The sequence below is a fragment of the Oncorhynchus tshawytscha genome, linkage group LG12 (assembly GCF_018296145.1).
Source record: "Oncorhynchus tshawytscha isolate Ot180627B linkage group LG12, Otsh_v2.0, whole genome shotgun sequence".
Lineage (NCBI taxonomy): Eukaryota > Metazoa > Chordata > Actinopteri > Salmoniformes > Salmonidae > Oncorhynchus > Oncorhynchus tshawytscha.
The window spans coordinates 62,225,353-62,241,929 of NC_056440.1; the positions used below are offsets into that span (position 1 = coordinate 62,225,353).

Genomic DNA, 16,577 nt, shown 5'->3' on the forward strand with positions numbered 1-16,577 from the left:
CTAGCTAACAAGTTTGAACAGTTGAATTGTTATGAACTTTTGTTCTGTCTGTCTCCAATTGTTTGAAAAGCATGAGAGCCTGTCCACTTTGTTCAGATGTTGAAATCAAGTGGCCTACCTTATTTGTCAGAATGAGAATGAGTTGCCAATTCCTTTTATATAATTGTGTTTTATGCTTATTGCACATTTATAAAACACAGACTAGACAGCTAGTATAAGTCTTTGGCTAAAATGCTGCCAGTGGTACCCTAATGCGCCGCGTGACGAACTGATTCTGGAAAGGGTATGCTCAAGGTTCATTGATACCCTTGTTTTAGTAGTGTCTGATCTGCTTGCAATTTGGTAGTTGAGACGAAAAGGGTATCGTTTGAAAAGTTATCTTCTCCTCTAGTACAGTAAAATAATGTCTCAATGTGTTTTGGTGTCCACATGGCCGATTCTGCAAATGAAAGTAGCGCGTTAAAACCGCTTGTCAGAGAGGAAGACGAGATCTCTCAATTTTGTTGTTGTGAGAGGCAAGAGGAGGGGTTTGAAGTGTGTGTAAACTATAGAAGAAGAGGCGAAGTGAGAAGTTTCACTCCCGCTAAAATCTGCCCAAAAATAAGGCCAAATGCATGTCTATGGGTTTATTTTGGACCGAGTCTTGTTGCCTGCCTTCCCGCCTTTGGGACAACAACTCCCATTGTTAGGGCGGAGAGGTGCAGCTCGTAATTATATACAGACATCTGGTGTAAATGGGGCGGCGCACACAGCACAGAAGGATCGAAAGAGACGAGACCAAAAATACAAGACGAGAACAAGCGGACATAAACACTCATAAAAACGGAAAATAACAAAACCTAGATTCTTGCGATACAGGCGTTTTGGAATATCACGCAAAAACGTCATTTAGAATTAATCCAATTAATTTGATATATCGCCCAGCCCTAGTTATACAGGTTAACATTCACAAGGCCGCAGGGCTTGGTGGATTACCAGGACACGTACTCAGAGCGTGCGTTTACCAGCTGGCAAGTGTCTTCACTGACATTTTCAACATCTCCCTGACTCTGTCTGTAAAACGCTAAGGTAACCTGTCTAAATGACCATCGCCCTGTAGCACTCACATTTGTAGCCATAAAATGCTGTGAAAGGCTGGTCATGGCTCACATCAACACCATCATCCCAGACACCCTGGACCCATTCCAATTACATACCACCCCAACAGATCCACAAATGATGCAATCTCTTGCACTCCACACGACCCTTTCCCACCTGGACGAAAGGAACACCTACGTGAGAATGCTGTTCATTGACTACAGCTCAGCGTTCAACACCATAATGCCCTCCAAGCTCCTCACTGAGCTAAGGACCCTGGGATTGAACACCTCCCTCTGCAACTGGATCTTGGACTTCCTGATGGCACACCCACAGGTGGTGAGGGCAGGCAACAACACATCTGCCATGCTGACCCTCAACACAGGGGCCTCTCAGGGGTGCGTGCTAAGGCCCTTCCTGTACTTCTTGTTCACCCATGACTGCGTGGCCGCGTATAACTCTAACACCATCATTAAGTTTGCCGACGATGGTGGTAGACCTGATTACCAACGACAATGAGACAGCCTATAAGGAGGAGGTAAGAGACACTGCCAGGACAACATCTCCCTCAACGTCAGTAAGACAAAGGAGCTCATCGTGGACTACAGGAAACGGAGGGCTGAGCATGCCCCAATTCTCATCGATGGGGCTGTAGTGGAGCAGGTTGAGAGCTTCGAGTTCCTTGGTGTCCACATCACCAACTAACTATCATGGTCCAAACACACCAAGACAGTTGTGAAGAGGGCACAACAATGCCTCTTCCTCCTCAGGAGGTTCAAAAGATGTCTCATGGGCTCTCAGATCCTCAAAGTTCTACAGCTGCACCATTGAGAACATCTTGACTAGCTGCATCACTGCATGGTGTGGCAACTGCTTGGCATCTGACCGCAAGATGCTACAGAGGGTAGTGTGTACGACCCAGTACATCACTGGGGCCGAGCTCCCAGTGTGTCAGATGAAAGCTACAAAAAATTGTTAAAGACTCCAGCCACCCATGTCACAGACTGTTCGCACGGCAAGCGGTACCGATGCACAAAGTCTGGAACTAACAGGACCCTGAACAGCTTCTACCTCCCCCAAGCCATAAGACTGCTAAATAGTTAGTCCGGGTAGCTATTTGGTTATCTATTTAACTATCTGCATTGACCCTTTTTGCACTAACTTGTTTTTGACTCATCACATACTCTAATATTTGACTCCAATGCTTCCCAAAATTGTGTCAAGTTGGCTGGATGTCCCAGCAGCATTGCAGTTCTTGACACAAACTGGTTCTTGACACTTCCATCTTTTGTCTTGCCCATTCACCCTCTGAATGGCACACATACACAACACATGTCTCAACTGTCTTAAAGCTTAAAAATCCTTCTTTAACCGGTCTCCTCCCCTTCATCTAACTGATTTGAAGTGGATTTATTAAGTGACATCAATAAGGGATCATGGCTTTCACCTGGATTCAGCTGGTCAGCCTATGTCATGGAAAGAGACGTTTTTAATGTTTTGTATACAGCTAAGTTATTGTTACTCATTATTACTCATTGTGTGTCTATTATACTTTTATGTGTTTTACTTTTAAATTATGTCTCTCTTTTCATTCTCTCTGCATTGTTGGAAAGGGCCTGCAAGTAAGTATTTTACTGGTAGTCCACAACTGTTGTTTACGAAGCATGAGATAAATACAAATGTAGATATTTTTTTGTAGGCGTTGATACATTTTACATTAGGGCAAATCAAGTCTGACCTTTTTTCAGTGGAAATTAGAAACTTTAGAAGCCTTTTAAAACTGTACACTGCAAGGTTGCATAATCCTGCTGAGCAGGAAATTTTCATCAGCAGAAGAGAGATACAATGAATATCCTACATATGTAGCTAGCTACTATATTAGGCTCTATGTTCTCACCACATGTCAGATGTAACCATTTGACAGGCCTACTGATACTGTAAGTTTGGCACAGTACTTTGTTTTTTCATATTGCAGTAATGTACTTTAATTGGTTATTTCTAGACAATGCATGCAGATTGATTGTGAGTTGTTGCAGGTGTTGGTAATTTTCCTCCCATCAACAGAACAAGTGTCATTTGTTGGCGTCTCCTGTGACTGATCAAAATGGTCCTATGCAGAGAAGTAGCAGCTGCAGTGTACTGCAGTGTGATTGGGGCCTCAGGGACCAAACGGAGCCCAAGGGCATGAGATGATACTGCAGCCAGAGCACAATGTGACTGTGTGGCTGAGCGGGAGAGACAGTGGTGTTGCTGACACTTTATCTGTCTGAGAAAAGGGGTGTGTGTGTGTGTGTGTGTGTGTGTGTGTCTGCATGCTTGCGCGTATTTGTGTTGTATGTGTGTGAGAGCGCAGGACACATTCCAGTCGCCAGAGAAAACGTGCTGATTGTTTTGTGCCTTGAGAAGTTGAGCAAACCAGAGGAAATGTCTCAGATAAACTTCAAATACCTGAAGAGGAGGTGAAATTACATTCTGCTCTGCCTCATAACTGGCACTGTGTTCTCAGTAACAAACACGGTTGGTTTCTGTGTCTTCCCCTGGGAGGATGAGTCACACAGCGCTGCTTACTATTGGTTCAAACAGTTTAATCGTCAGATGGAACGTGGGCATTGTTTGGTAGATAGTTCAGCTGTGTGCTACTTGCTCATATATTTATCACCTGGCAATGCTTCTTCTGGCTCTATCAGTTCTCCTAAGCATTTAGATATGCTGCGCTAATGTGTTGGATTTTTCTTGATTAGATTTTTCTGTGTGCCACACAACAATTATTTATTTATACCCCCGTCTTAAACCAAATGATGGTTGATAATTAAAATGGCTGAAGAATGCCATTGGGCACAGCCATGGGGGCAGGGGGGCACAGAACAACACTTAGACTATTGCTAACCAGCACACCTGTCAGACTGCGCCAGGGGTTTTGACATAGGCTAATAGCAGGAGTGGGCCCACATGGCCCCTGAGGACCCGTGATGGCTGACAGTGAACATCAGCACTCTATAGTCATGGCATCTCCCACATGCTCGTTGAGTGACACTCAGGTCTCCATGCTGTCAGCAGGCTCTCCCCATCCCTTCTCTTCCCTCCTCTCCTCATCCCTTCTCTTCCCTCCTCTCCTCATCCCTTCTCTTCCCTCCTCTCCCCCTGACAGCTCCCCTGACAAACTAACTGTCCCTCTGAAGCTGGATGGATCCTCTCTCGGCTCTTAATTGTGGAGTGGAATGTGGATGTGGAAGCGTTCCTTCACAGAGAGGATGTGGGGCTGAGATTTACACTGGCTGGACTCTGCTGCAGTAGCCTATCGGGCACAGCTTGTGTCTCCAGTCATTTGTCTAGATTTGCGGGAGAATCTGCCCTGTTTCCACCCAGACTGAGTTTAGCTGCCGATGGCAACCTCTCCTGGAAGGAAAAGTAGAATGCGACTTGTTAGAATGCAGTAAGCCTATGCCCTTATCATTCTGTATCCGAGATGGAGGCAAACACCCCAGAAAACAATTCTATCACTTCACACTGAGGGCCCAGGGGATCAGTCTTGTTTGCCCTGGTGTTGTTTTACTTTGAAGCATCTCTCCCCTTCAGTATCAGCTGATGTTGGTAAAGGGAGACAGGCTGTTTTAGGACATCAAAGAAGCAGCCAAGCTTTAATCCGCACTCCAGCCTGAGCACGAACAGAAGCTATCTCTGGATAGGAAGATGTGGTAAGATAACATTACCGTCTCTGTGCTGTGGTGTTAGCCCTGATTAGTGTAAGGAATCTCTTCAGCGAGGTTGGCGTGTCCAAATGAGTGTTGGTAACAATACAATGTGCAAATCACTTCCAGTGCCACCTGAAGCCTTGAGGGGAGGAAGGATGTGTTGGCACAAGGCTTATCATGCAGAACACATCTAGCCAGAGGGAGGTGTGTTCCTAAAAGAGAGAGCATTATGTGAGAGAGGGAGAGAGAGTACAGTCAAGCAGCAGCATCCTCTTCCTGTGCTGCCTGTCTCAATTGGCAACCCCCCCTCTTTCCTTCCTTTCTGCCTCTCTCCCTCCCTCCATCTCTGCTCCCTCTCCCCATTATGGCGCCAACAACATAGAGCTACTTAATGAATCAGAATCTTTGTGAGCCCGTACTCAGTAATCACATCACACTAAACTGAGTGACAACTTTTTTTTTCTCCTCTCTTAAATGTGTTAGTGCTTGGGTTTGTTGCTAATCTAATGACATACCAGTTCCTTTCAGGATGCTCCCCTCCAAGCCAGAGATAAGCTCAAAGTGCTCTTTGTTGAGTGCATTGGCATGAGGATCTGATCAGCTGTGACAGGAAGTACCCCAAGAGCATGTGATGTCAACATGTCCTCACTGCTCTAACTCTCCTGTTTAAGATTGGGCCTTTTGAGCTTCTCATCTTTATTTGTGCGGTGTTGCTTAAAAACCAATTAGGAAATCTTGCTGTGAGTGGCGCAGTAATGATGTTGTTTTGGCCCAAAAGCCAGACTACTTTATAACCAAGGGACTGAGGAAGGAGGGTGGTGATAGATCAAGGCTTTACTGTCTGAGCTGAACAAGTTGCCCCTTCACCATACTCAGCCTTGTACTCTTTTTGTTTCAGGAGTGCACCTGGGAAATAGACCACATCAGCCACCAACCTACAGCTATTGGTGAGTATTTATGCCTATTTTGGGGTTATGACTTTCCAGCATTAATGGGTTTCATTCTCATGGTTGTTATAGATGTGTTGCTGTTTAAACTATGTGGCTTTATTAGATGGAAAGGTGGGATCAGGTGCACATTTCAATGACAATGTGCTTTTAAAAAAGTTGTTAGTCATGTCCTCTCATTGAATGTTCCGATTAAGCTAGTTAATCGGAGCTATGCACATCTCAACTCAAGGCTCCTCTGTGCTGTAGTCTTTTCTGTTTGAATGCTCATCGCTGTCCTATGATCCTGCTGTTTACCATGTGATGTGTTGCTGTTGTGAGAGAGACCTGTAGGGCACGGGGCATCCTCTGGGACCACCTGGGCTCTCTGTACAGAAGTGTGAGATTGACACGGAAGCACTGTGTGAGGGAGGGGTAGATGAGGATGCACAATGATCAAGGAGGAGGAGGAGGGAGGTATCGTGGGAGAAGTCTTTGAAGACGTTTCCGGGCCGAGGAGAAAGAAGAAAAATAAAAGTTGAGCAACCCAAAATGCTGTGAACCTCTTTAAGGCAACCCTCTCCTCATCACCTATTCATCTTCAGCTGGAATATTTATACACAGCCATCCTTTGAGAGAGACTGAGCAACAGCTCCATTTTTTTAGAGGAGAGGACCAAGCTGCCAGTCGGTTGTCTTGCAGGTCACTTCACAGTGGGAGTCGTGGGTGACTGTGGTATTACAGCTGCTAGACCTTTAGCTTGGCATTCAGACGCTCAAACATCCAATCATCATACTAGTATCTCATGGTGTGAGTAGGACCATAGCAGCATAAGGCTTTTGTATCATTAAACAGAATGTGCAATAACTGAACTGCTCAAGCAATGAGGTAGACCGAGATCATGTCAGCTATACAGTACACTATATCTGCCTGGCTACCCAACCTCCTTGCTCCGGCCAAACGCTACGCCACGCCAACGGACGTTATTTTCTTCTCCGCAATGAGTCTGGATCGGAGTACCTCCCCGGCGTTTTCAAGAACACAAACACGTTCTGACCATTCTGATTGGTCCCAGAAACCAGTGGGTTGGGCCAGAGCCAGAACATTTATGGGTAAAGCGGCGTTTTGAAAATGTGTCGTTGGCTCTGATTGGTTAGAGAGTATGACACCCATCATTGTGACATCACCACATATGACTTCAACGATGCAGACTCAGGCCTGAAGTATGTAGCAAACAGAGCAGTGGAAAAATTCCGTTTGAATCTTCAGGCGAAGTCAGCTGCCGTTCTTCTTCTCATGATGTGACAATTCATTTCAAGAGGAGTTCCATATGGTATAGGAAGAAGAAGCACCATGTTGATGTGTACTCTGTTACTGTCAGAGCAGAGAAGTGACAATAGTAGGTGAGACACCTCCAGGAGGAGGAAATATGTTGTTGTCATTGAAATCCTGTATGTTATTGTCATTTAATAAAATTGTAAATGGATACAAATATGTTTGGATACAAAATATGTTATAGAAATGCTGCTCGATATTATGTGTTCCCTTTTGTAACACATGTCATATACATTATTCAAACATACTGCAGTCATACCCACAGAGGTGAAAAACAGAACAAACTATGATTGTGGTCCTGCTTGCAGATTGGCCAAGGAGTGTTTGAGCTGGCACAATATTGTGCCAGGGATGGAATGAAATGTTCACATCTGTTTCAGTATCACTTAGCTTTCGATTAACATGCCCTTGACAGAACGACGGTTAGCCAGTTTGGCTCTGCTTCATGCCTCACAACATCACTAGTCTTGCCATTAGTGATGACATAACATCGGGTTGGGTAGTAATGGATTACATGTGATGTAATCCATTGCATGCGCACACAAAAAAACAACCTAATCCATTACTTTACCAGCAAAAATATTGTAATCAGATTATAGATACTTTTGAAAAACAATGATTATTTGTAGGATTATTTGCAAATTCATACAGGGTGTTTGCAAAAAGAATCTTTGATACCTTGCTGTTTTCTCAACGCTGTCAAATCAGCATTGAAAAAAGGATTTAAAGTTTGTTCCGCCTGAGCGAATCGGACCACAAGTCAGAGACCACTATGATGACACACCAAATGCATTTGATGGATCGTGGGAGAAGGGCAGGAATAGGCTTTTTTAGGTTATGTCTTCCAATGGTGCGACTGCTGTCGGCATCCAAAGATTATCCAAGTTGAATAAACGGTTGGCGGGAAGGATGACAGCAGTGCTGTAGCCTAGAGGGCGATACGGATATCACTTGTTATTGATATCTACATATTGATGTGAATCACACTGCTGCTCTCTCATTTAGCTATTTACACCTTACAGATTGGTTGTGGATGGCTGTGCACAAATGTATTCAGTGCCTTCGGAAAGTATTCAGACCCCTTGAATTCTTCCACATTTTGTTAGGTTACAGCCTTCTTCTAAAATTAAATTGCTTTTTCCCCCTCCGCAATCTACACACAAAATATCACATTTACATAAGTATTCAGACCCTTTGTAAAAGCACCTTTTGGCTTTTACAAAATACAGCACACCTGTATTTTGGGAGTTTCTCCCATTTATTCTCTGCTGATCAAGCTCTCTCAGATTGGATGGGGAGCGTTGCTGGACAGCTATTTTCTGGTTTCTCCAGAGATGTTTGATTGGGTTCAAGTCCGGGCTCTGGCGAGCCACTCAAGGACATTCAGAGACTCGTCCTGAAGCCACTCCTGCGTTGTCTTGGCTGTGTGCTTAGGGTCGTGGTTCTGTTGGAAGGTGAACCTTCCGCACCAGTCTGAGGTCCTGAGTGCTCTGGAGCAGGTTTTCATCAAGGATATCTCTATTTTGCTCTGTTTGTCTTTGCCTTGATCCTGACTAGTCTCCCAGTCCCTGCCGCTGAAAAACATCCCCACAACATGATGCTGCCTGCACCATGCTTCACCATAGGGATGCTTGGCATTCAGGCAAAATAGTTCAATCTTGGTTTCATCAGACCAGAGAATCTTGTTTCTCATGGTCTGAGAGTCTTTAAGTGCCTTTTGGCAAACTCCAAGCGGGCTGTCATGTGCATTTTTACTGAGGAGTGGCTTCCTTCTGGTCACTCTACCATAAAGGCCTGATTGGTGGAGTGCTGCTGAGATGGTTGTCACCTGGAAGGATATCCCATCTCCACAGAGGAACTCTGGAGCTCTGTCAGAGTGACTATCAGGTTCTTGGTCACCTCCCTGACCATGACCCTTCTCCCCCGATTACTCAGTTTGGCCGGTTTGGCCAGCTCTAGGAAGAGTCTTTGTGGTTCACCACTTCTTCCATTTATGAACGATGAAGGCCAATGTGTTCTTGGAGACCTTCAATGCTGCAAAAATGTTTTTGGTATCCTCCCCCAGATCTGTGCCTCGACATAATCCTGTCTCTTGAGTTTTTTGGATAATCCCTTCAAACTCATGGCTTGCTCTGTCAACTGTGGGACCTTATATAGACCGGTGTGTGCCTTTCCAAATCATGTCAAATCAATTGAATTTTCCACAGGTGGACTCCAATCAAGTTGTAGAAACATCAAGGATGATCAATGGAAACAGGATGCACCTGAGCTCAATTTTGAGTCTCATAGCAAAGGGTCTGAATACTTATGTAAATAAGGTATTTCTAAAAACCTGTTTTCTTTGTCATTATGGGGTATTGTAGGTAGATTGCTGAGGATTTAAAAAAAAAAATGTAATCAATTTTAGAATAAGGCTGTAACGTAACAAAATGCGGAAAAAGTCAAAGGGTCTGAATACTTTCTGAAGGCACTGTATATGTATTTTATCCCAATAATGGTTGAAATTATGACGTTTTAAGCTGCCTATCAATCATTGTTTTGTGACCAGTGGACAGCCAGTGAAAAATGCGCACTTGCAACAGCTACATACATAGCGTGGATCCCAGCCTATAGAATACAAGTTTGTGTGTTCCTACCTTTATAAACTCCTCCATGGTATTGGGCTCCATACTTTCAACAACTAGTTGAATTTAAGGAGACCACGACTGGTGCTTTTATTGCTCAATCTAATTTGTGCTGATTCAAAACAAAATATCTATAGGCCTAACATACATATGCTCAAACTCGCACACTTTTGACAGACTTAAAGGGGCAATGCGTAGTTGCTACATCCATTTTTAGACGTAGAAATTAATGATATACTGTATACTCAATGATTCTTAAAGAATATAACTTATAAATGCCTCATTAATTCAACTGTCACACCCCATGAGAACCCAAAATATAAGCTTGTTTTAATCCAATGTTTGTAAATGTAAACCAACACTGTTTTTATGTTATTCTTTTGATCAGTACGGTTTCTGATTGGGATTATACTGCGTTGTTGTTGTTGTTGTTGTTGGATGTAATCTCCAGTATCTGGACTATAGAAAGACGGTAGTATCAAAACATGGTTAAAATGATACTTTTGATATCATGGATGGTCAGGCCTTGCATCCTTAGCTCTGTCTATTAGTTTGAGAGTGGTTACAGGCCCATCCCTCAGCTTTTTACCAAAACAAAGTCAGGGTGGTCCTTGGTTATTGTTTCAACTGTGGATTCTCCCATTAAACAGCTGTAAATTATCGAGATATCACCAACAACAACAAAAAATAATAATAATAGGCCTATAGAAAAAATTGTATCTGTTATTTTTTTACCCGGTAAGTTGACTTGAGAACACATTCTCATTTACAGCAACGCCCTGGGGAATAGTTACAGGGGAGAGGAGGGAGATGAATGAGTCAATTGTAAACTGGGGATTATTAGGTGACCGTGATGGTTTAAGGGCCAGATTGGGAATTTAGCCAGGACACCGGGGTTAACACCCCTACTCTTACGATAAGTGCCATGGGATCTTTAATGACCTCAGTCAGGACACCTGTTTTAACATCCCATCCAAAAGACAGCACCCTACACAGGGCAGTGTCCCCAATCACTGCCCTGGGGCATTGGGATATTTTTTTAGACCAAAGGAAAGAGTGCCTCCTACTGGCCCTCCAACACCACTTCCAGCAGCATTTGGTCTCTCATCCAGGGACTGACCAGGACCAACTCTGCTTAGCTTCAGAAGCAAGCCAGCGGTGGTATACAGGGTGGTATGCTGCAGATGTCATTTAATCGTTCACATGCAAATAGCACTTTTTGGTAGCGCTCAAGGCATGCCATTCCATGAGAGCAGCGTTTATTTTTCAACTCGAAGCAATGAGCCAAATCAGTCCTCCATGACAACAAAATATGAAGCAGTTTTTAGGTTATGCTCAGGTAAAACAGTTTGGCTAATCTATATTTCCAAGTCCTGTTCTTGAAGATCAAGGGGCATAGCCATGGGAAGTAAGGGTGCTGAGGGTTGCTGCAGCATCCCCGGAAAAATCTGAATTCACTAACAATGTTAATACAATTATTGTATTTTTTTCTTTACTAGTCCTGTATATTTACTAGTCCCCCCCTCCCAATACCCCCGTCAGCTAAAAAAAAATCACTCCACTCAAACATTTTCCCACAGCTATGTCAAGGGGTATTACACTATTTGGAATGACTGGAAATCTGTCAGGCTTTTTGGTTTTTAACCTGATCGTATTATTATCTGTAGTAAAAAGAAGTGGGTTAGAAGCCTACATAACCAACCCATAAAGTCAAATCCATTTATGGCCAGCTGTGTAAACTTTAACATGGATTTATCCTGCAATAGATGTTGTTCAATTGTTTATATTCATTTTTGTATTCTTCTAGTGCCTCTTAAGGGGAAAGTAATCAGATTACGTTACTGAGTTTGGGTAACCCAAAAGTTAGGTTCCTGATTATAAATTTTGGAAAGGTAACTGAAACAGATTCCATTTAGAAAGTAACCTAACCAACCCTGCAGACCATGGCCTCGTGTGTATTACCACATTAGGAGGATCAGATGCATGCACAGGAAATTGAACTCTAATTGAAGAAAATGTAACTCTGCCAGGAGAAAACATTTGGTCCCAGTCTAAAAAGCTGTAAAAGGTACTTCTGGCAACAGAGTTCTTTATTCAGAGTTAAAAAAAAAAAATTCTTGAGCAGATGGTCAGGCGGCCGGAACAGGATTACAAATAATTTGTGGACTGCAAATTAACCACAATAAGACCAAACAGATATAATATTTGACTAAAATATAATCATTTCAAACTTTGCTTACATTTGTATATGGTCACATATATCTCTCTGTTATGCATGGGAATACTTTGGAACAGATGTCCAAATTCAAATTTTTTTTTTTTTTACAGTATTTTATGTCCAGCAATTAATACAAAATACACTGAACAAAAATATAAATGCAGCATGTAAAGTGTTCGTCCCATGTTTCATGAGCTGAAATAAAAGATTGTAAAAATTTATTGGACAAAAATGCCAAAGTTAAATCCATGTATGATTAATCATCATGTCCCAATCTTAATATTACATTTTGCATGTCCCAATCTTAATATTACATTTTGCATGTCCCAATCTTCACGTTATTTTATCTTTGGTCTTCGAACAACATGCAGAAGGAAACATCGCAAAAGCAGCTCTAACTGCTATGTGGAAAGGCGTATAATATTCAGTAGGCTAAATCCCCGGTATAGCCCCCGTCTCCCCTAATCTGCATCGGATGTGCTCATAAATGTGCTGCTACTCACAGAATGTTTCAGATATATGAAGTTTCAACAAATGCTCGCAGTCAAACAAACAATAAAAATAATATGCGACTCAGGTTCTTTTCCTGTGTTTGGTCCTGACAGCGTTCTCACCTACAGCGAATCACACCACGGTACAAATTGAATGAGACAGAGACCACTCTTTTTGAGCGAACCACCGTGCGTGTTTAGTCCAGACCCGAGTGCGGGTAGTGTTCACACCAGTCCAAACAAACCAAACTAAGGGGATAAACTCAGGGGGAACTTCGGAAAAACCGAACCAAACCAATTTGGTGTGAAAGCCCCCATAATGTAGTTAAAAGTACTCAGTCCCAATCAACTCCAGTTATCAATACTAAATCCAGGGAGCATATCACTCTGAGGGTGAAGATGCATTGCCTGTACATGAGTTAACTTAAAAAATGTTACTTTAATCTCTCCTTGATTTACAGTGTATCCAGATATGTGTGACATGTGACCATAAAGAACATAATCAGGACAACTTCTCCTATTTACATGAACAATATGATCCGGGTGGTGAAAATCTGTCTCCCTATTTCCATCTTCCATATTTCCGCTCGCTCTCAGCCAAAAAGCCCATGATTGATTGAGCACTAAAGAGGATTATTATTGGCTGAAAAGGAGAGGAGCTGTTGTGGGTTGCTTGCTGTACCCATGGAAGCAGAATGGCTGGCTGTGAGCTGGCCCACCAGAAGGCTGTGTTTCTGAGCCAGATAGCACTGTGACGGGTCCCAAGACTCTGCCTGCCTGTCCACTCTCTGTTTCTTATCCTGTAGGCCTATAATCTCCTCTCAAATAGTCCCCATCCATCTGCACGTCACTGATAGTGTATGGGAATTGCACGCGTGTTATGGGGCCCATGCTTCCATATAAGACACATTTTGGTCTGACTGCATTTGGCGGTGGAGTCTTATCTGTTGAAACAGTGCTTTACATATCATGATTAAAAGCTTGAATAACGGAGGAGATGGCTGACATCAACATCTAGCTAGTTTAATCTTTGAAAGCCTTGAGACCCAAGTGTAAACTGATGATATGCTACTCACTATAATGATATGTTTCTAATCCTCTGTGCATTCGATGCCAAGGAATCGTATTGACTGTGAAGTGTGGAAAGAAAGTGCCCTGGCCTGTCATCATGTATGCTGTTGAATATGGAATCAATTCCTCCCATTTTCCTAAGGAATATTTTATTTGGGACTACTCTAAGGAGAACTAGACTTCTTGAATAGCCTACACCCCTCTTCATAGTCAGTTTTTCAAATGAAAATTTTTAACCTTGTATAACATGATGTGTATGTCTTGAGCTGGCTATTGTGTGAGTATTCATCCATTGGTGTGTGTTTCTGCATGTGCAATAGTGTGTGTCTGAGTGTATATGTGTGTGTGCTGTCTTGCACATCCTCTTGCTTTTAGTCATTTAGGCAATTTAGTCTCGCTGAGGACACAAATGTTGTATCTAAATGAATTAGATCCTCTGGGAGAAGCGTAAACAAACAGAAGGATAATTTAATATTTCAGACCATGCAAATCACGTCTGTTTTTCTGTTGAGGCAGAGGCAGTTCCTGTTCCATAGCCTGACCGCAGTTTGCAAACACTAATAGGAGTAGTGGTGCTCAGGGGCAGTTGCTAGTACGGACATTAAAGTGTGTCTTAGTTTGCTCAACTGAATAGAGGGTTTATATACCAATACAACCTTTCAGCTGTAGCCCCTTTAGTTGTGAATCCCAAATAGATCTCCGATTTAAAAATGCAGTTATTCATTATAATTTCTACCTGTTTCTAAGCAAGTATTTAACAAACACCCAAGCAAAGGTGCTCTCTCCCTTTTTTACAATGCTTGTAATGTCAAGGTCCTCTTGTTATGAACCATGAGGTCTTTACCAGATGTGGTGATGGCACGACATACATGCCCAGAAGGGAAGCTGGGTTTATAGAGGCAGACTGAATGGAGCTGCAGAGCTTTGTGATATAAGGGGATTGCAATCAGAGCCCAGTAATCCATCCATCCAGACCTCCAGCATCATCAGTGGATCAGAAGCAGAGCTACAGTATGTCTGGCCAGAGGGGTGACGACGTCACTTGTTCCCGCCAGGGACTCTGTAGTTCGTCACGTTACAACAATCTTTAGCGCCAGGGGACCCAAATGCACACTTTGATGTGATGTTATGCCTTGAGATGGTTGGGCAATGTTAATATGCCACCATCTCCTCTGTCGCTCCTCATTCGTCACCGCGCCTTGCTTTCCCTCGCATCGTTTTGTTCTTCCTTAATCTATTCTGTGTTTCATCCCAAGATGTATGACTGTATGCTGTGACTCTCGGAGAAGACGATGCGTTTTAAAGCCAATGGTGACAGAGTGAAACACAGGCTTCATCTCAGAAACAAGTGAAACATTTCATCCAGAAACCCCTCCAAACTGGTGGCAGCAGCAGCAGCACTGGGACAAGCCAGATACTGAGCCGTGCCTAAAGGGGATGGGCGGAGATCCTGTAGATATATCTGTCTCTTTTGTCTGCTATCTGTCTCCGTGTCTTCAGTTTGGAAGCTATTGAATAGTCAGTGTTTGACTTACTCCTTTCACCCTGTCCTGTGCAGTCTTGTCTTCATTCCTGATGGTCCCTGCCATCTTCATCTCTTCTTCATTGGTCCTTCTCTGTGTTTGTAGGTTGTAGTTATTGCAATGTAGTAAACACTGGCTATTGGCTACAGATGCTCATGCACACTGACAGCTCTGGGATCAGCCATTAGAGACTCCTGCTGCTAGCAATCTGGAGGAGAGCACGTAGTGTCTCTAGACCAGGCATCCAGAGTCTGCCATGTACATCAGAACAAAACCAAGCACGTCCAGAATGTCCAGGCTGTCCTGGACATGCGTTAGCACACCTTTGATTCAGGAATCTGGGTACTGTTGAATGACTTCCCATTCAAGTAAGGCATTCTGTTCCTTCTAGCACAGGGAATGATGGAGATTGGAGAGGTCCCAGAAGAACACAGAGCTTGCTAAACCACCACCCCTTTCTTAAAATAGCCTTGAATCATGCATTATTCGTGCTGGGACTGCCGGTGCTGTCAAGCAGCATTTTTCGCGGTGCTTATTGTCTCCCCTTGTTTACTTCAGGCCCTGCAATTTAAAAAGATTCCCTGAACTCATTTCCATAGCTTTGTGTTTGTTATTGGGTGATGTATCTACAGTGAAGAAACATTAAAGGATGCTTATTACATTCTGTTTCTTCTCCTCCTCTGTGTTAGAATTGGTTGCTGACTGTGTTCTTTTGTTGTTGCTGGCTGTTGCCATGCACTCAGAGAGAGAGAGAGAAAGCGGTGACGACACTCCTCTAGAGATGGGGAAGTAGATTTCAATCTCCCAGCCTGCCTCTCTCTGTGTCACGCTGTGTCCCCTGGGCCCACTAAAGCGTGAAGGAGGGGGGGGGGTTGGCATATGACAGGTCCTCCAGAACCTGCCACTTTGTCAGTAGTGATGCAACAGCCGCACACACTAGTGCTACACGTGTCCCTCTTATCGATCAGGATCGATATCTTCAGCTAACAGGGCCACACCCAGAAACAGAAACACACCCAGAAACAGAAACACACACTCATACACACGTGTGAATACACACACATTCACTAAGAATACAAAGCCACATAAAGACATGCACTCAAACTGATACACAACAAGAACCAGACAACCATGGGCTGGGCTGATAATGGAATCCCTTCCTCCATTTTTCTTTTGTTCTTGTTGATAATGGGCCATTCTCCTGGGTGATGAATGGTTAAGCCTCAGCCTCTAATGTCCAGTGGTGAGAACTGGAAGGGCCATTTCACACATCAAATGCACAGACGGTGTTTCGCGTAAGATGTCAGGGTTCATGAGCACTGTGTATGTGAGACATGATAAGATGTGTGTAGGTATGCTTATCTGTATGTGTGTGTGTGATGTGAAGGCTGATGAATAATTGATCCCTGGCTTTCCATGTGGAGGCTGTCAGTGAGTGAAGTCAGGAGATATTTCATGTGAGGATGGCTGCTACCAAACTGCAGTACTGGGCCCAGTCATTACTACTGTGGCTGTGGGTTTGATAAGGCAACTGTTACTGTCCTCCCCCTCCTCATATCACTGAGTATTGAGGTGTCATCGAATACAATGAACATCACTACTTTCAATGACTCTTATTAA

General features: G+C 43.4%; 1 protein-coding gene across 3 annotated transcripts in view; it reads left to right on the forward strand.

Moving 5' to 3' along the window:
* LOC112235721 (amyloid-beta A4 precursor protein-binding family A member 2-like) overlaps nt 1-16,577 on the forward strand; it is a 75,877-nt gene that overhangs the window by 17,694 nt on the left and 41,606 nt on the right. For all 3 annotated transcript variants that reach the window (XM_042330871.1, XM_042330870.1, XM_024404201.2), the window contains exon 2: nt 5,668-5,716. The gene's annotated coding sequence lies outside the window, so the exon portion shown is untranslated. The remainder of the gene's footprint in view (nt 1-5,667; nt 5,717-16,577) is intronic.